General features: G+C 35.0%; 1 non-coding gene across 1 annotated transcript; it reads right to left on the bottom strand.

Annotated features, from left to right (window-relative positions):
- Positions 1 to 3502: 3502 nt before the first annotated feature.
- Positions 3503 to 3564, bottom strand: LOC122429031. Its single transcript, XR_006265899.1, has one exon. It is a non-coding gene; the product is annotated as a U7 small nuclear RNA (small nuclear RNA).
- Between the last annotated feature and the right edge of the window lie 525 nt (positions 3565 to 4089).

The following is a 4089-nucleotide window of genomic DNA, read 5'->3' on the forward strand; positions in this document are numbered from 1 at the left end:
TTTCTGTCAACTTTTACCACTTATAATCATCTACAGCTTAAATAACTTAATCCTCTCAATAATTATATGAAATAATTATTCTTACTCTACTCTGAAAATGAGTCCACTCAATGCCAGGAAGGTTAAGTCAGTGTCTCAAGATAACAGAATTTTCTTAAGGCAAAATTATTAATATAAAATAAAACTGCAGAATCTACGCTTAAAACTTATGGTAGAAATACCACAGAAACATAATTTGGACTTAGTGTCTTTCTAACTGGAGGCCATTGGAATGGGAAGTGGGGACATGTATCCAATTGTTTTTAGTATACAAGCTCCTCTAACTATGTTCCTTTCAAATATTGGCATGCTATTGTATGTTAGCAAAAATCTCACTAAAATATATATTTTCACCAAATCTTTTGATATGGATTTCTCACATTAAAAACTTCAAATTTCATGAAAAATGACGATGAAAATAATTTTCACTGCCACATATATAATGCTATGACAATTTTTACTTAAATCAAAAGTTCATTAAGGATTAATTTAGCAAATTAAGCTTGAAGTAGTGATATCATGATATTATTATTATATTTATTATTACTAAATACTTACTAAGTACCAATTACTTTCTGTAAGTTATTTCATAAAGTTTATGAGATAGAATACAGACAAATTTTTCCAATAAGGATACTGAAGAGACAGGTCAAGTAACAAGATCAAGATCACAAGGTTATAAATAGCCTAACTGGAATGTGACTCTACATTTAATTCTAATCCATAGAAAAATCTTCTTAAGTACATAGTACTTTTCCAACATTATGCTATGTTCTCAGTAAAAAGTTATAGTGGTTAGAGTGATATTGTTGTTTTCAGACATGTATAAAAAGGCATTTTGGCTTCTGTGTACTTAGCTCATTTTCCTCACATAAATATAATCTTATTCAATAAATTGCAGAGCTACGTCTAGTGCCTCAAGCTCATGTAACACAGAAAACGTGAGATTTTGACATGTATAGCTGTGAAACAACACAAGTTGATAGTTGTTCAGGAATATAAATGCTAGTTAATTTACTGAAAATATTGGAAAATGCACAAATTCTAAGTGCACTACTTAAAATGTTTTATAAACTGAGGATACCCATGTGACCACCATCCTGTTCATTAAACAGAATAATTCTAGCAAACTAGAAGTCACACTGCCACCACCACCCCTTTCAATATTTATCCCCTTGGCTCTTAAAAACTCAGACCAGTTTTTTCACTTGTCAACACTGGGGATCAGTTTTGCCTGTACTGGGTTCTTAGATATTTATAGTCTTTAGCATGCATTCCTTTGTAATGGTTTTCTTCTTTCAACATTATGTTTATGAGACAATGTATATTCATTTATTACATACTCATATAACATTGCATTTATTTATATGCAGCAACTCATATACACAGTCCACTTCTGTTAAACATTTGGGCTATATTCAGTTTGGGACTACTACAAATAATTTTCCACATGGAAACTAAATTGACAAAAAAATATTTACAGAAAGTTCATTCCTCATTGTTATTCTGTGTCATCTTTGCATAAACGAATTGTTAATATAAAGTGTTCTAGACTCACTTGTTCTATTAGTCTACTTTTTTTTAACTGTCATGAGTATGACACCGTCATAAGCTTTCTGCTATATTGTCTTAATGTTGAATAGAATAACTTCTATATTTTTTTCCTTCAAGAATTAGGATATTTGGTCTTTGAATTTCTAATAATTTATTTCTGCCAAATTTAGTAAAAATTATGCATAGATTTGCTTGAGAGTGTTTTGATTCTATAAATCAATCTGTAAAGAACTGAAGATGTTCCAATATTGCCTTCCAATTCATGAATGTGGCATATCCCCTTATGTGTTTAGATTTTTCTCTTTTAAATTACCCTAACAATATTTTATATTTTTCAGTAAAAGTCTTTCATATCTTACCTTTATTTACTCATTCCTTGAATCCCAGGGACGGGGGAGCCTGGTGGGCCGCCACCTATGGGGTCGCACAGAGTCAGACACGACTGAAGCGCCTTAGCAGCAACAGCAGGCATTTTATACTGTGACTGTTGTACCAAATGGTGTGTGTGTGGACGTGTGTGCACATGAGTATTCACTTCTGCTTTTAACCTAGAAATGCAATCAAACTTTTATGTTGAACTTGTATCCAACATTATCGCTAAAATCAGTTTTTAGATATAGCAGCTTACTTACAGGTTGTTTAGATTATTTACATACAGAATCATGTGAATGACACATTCTATCATTATTAATCCCTGCACTTTTTATTTTAAAATTGTCTTTGTTATTAGACAGTAAAGAATTTGCCTGAAGTGCAGGAGACCCCAGTTTTATCCCTGGGTCGGAAGGATCCCCTGGAGAAGGAAATGGCAACCCACTCCAGTATTCTTGCCTAGAGAATTCCATGGACATAGGAGCCTGGTGGGCTACAGTCCATGGGGTCGCCAAGAGTCAGACACGCTGAGTGACGAACACTTTATTATCAAACCGGCTAGGTCTTCTAATACAGTATCAAACAGAAGGAATGATAATGGACTTCCATGTCTGATTCCTAACCTTGATGGGATGGTTTTCGAAATAGGGAGAGGGGAGGAGAGGGTGAGATGCATGGGGAGTAACATGGAAACTTATATTAGCATATGTAAAATAGATAACCAAGGGGGATTTGCTGTATTTCTCAGGGAACTCAAACAGGGGCTCTGTAGCAACCTAGAGTCGTGGGATGGGGAGGGAGTTGGGAGGGAGATTCAAGAGGGAAGGGACCTATGTACAACTATGGCTGATCCATGCTGATGTTTGACAGAAAACAACAAAATTCTGTAAAGCAATTATCCTTCAATCAAAAGAATAAATTAAAATTCAATAAAAGTAAACATTTAGCTTTTCAAAAAAAATTTTCCAACATTCAAAGTAATTGTTTCTCATAAGATTTTATGGATGCACTTTATCAAATACAACTTAACATTCCTTGAATAAGACAATTTTTGTGGTGTATTATTCATTTTATTTATTGATGGATTTAATTTACTAATGTTTCATTGACTTTTGCATCTATGTACATACTAGTAAAATACTTATAATTTTTTTCCAATGTCTCCCTCCAATCGCAGTGGTGGAAAAGACTCTTAAGAAGCCCTTGGACTTCAAAGAGATCAAGCCAGTCAATTCTAAAGGAAGTCAACCCTGAATGTTCATAGGAAAAGATTTAGAACATCGTCCCCTTTTGTTCATATTCTCTGGAAAACTTTTCTATAAGATGGAATTCATTTCTTCTGTTTGACAGCATTCCTTAGTGTAGCACCTTAGCCTGAATTCATCATTGTGGGTACGTTTTGCAATACAGATTCTATTTCTTTAACATATAATATGACTAACTAGAATATCCCTTTATTTATGTGTCATTGTTAGTAAACTATATTTTAATTCTCATAGGAATTTTTGCCTGTTTAATTTTTATTTTTTATTCCCATGGGGGTTTTCTGGTGAGGATTAGAAAACCTGCTAGACAAATTCTAAAAGAGCTGTAACACTTTCTGTTTAATGTTAAAACAGTTATTGGCATTAGTTGTTCACAATGCTCTTTTCGATTTCTTAAAATATCTGGAGTACTTGAGTCAGTCACTCAGTCGTGACTGACTCTTTGCAATCCCATGGACCATAGCCTGCCAGATTCCTATGCCGATGGATTTCTCCAGGCAAGAATACTGGAGTGGGTTGCCACTCCCTTCTCCAGGGGATCTTCTCAACTCAGGGACTGAACCTAGGTCTCCTGCATTGCAGGCAGACTCCTTACTCCTGACTCCTTACTCCTTCCCTGGATTATCTGTGGTGGTTTAATAACTGTGTGAAGCTCAATTGTGTCTGACTCTGGGCAACCCCATGGACTATACAGTCCATGGACTCCTCCAGCCCAGAATACTGGAGTGGGTAGCCGTTCCCTTCTCCAGAAGGATCTTCCCAACCCAGGGATTGAACCCGTGTTAACAGCTGAGCCACAAGGGAAGCCCTTAGTATCTGTAGTCATATCCTTTATTCCTTACTGATATTACCTATTTCT

The sequence above is a fragment of the Cervus canadensis genome, chromosome 27, assembly GCF_019320065.1.
Source record: "Cervus canadensis isolate Bull #8, Minnesota chromosome 27, ASM1932006v1, whole genome shotgun sequence".
Classification (NCBI taxonomy): Eukaryota; Metazoa; Chordata; class Mammalia; order Artiodactyla; family Cervidae; genus Cervus; species Cervus canadensis.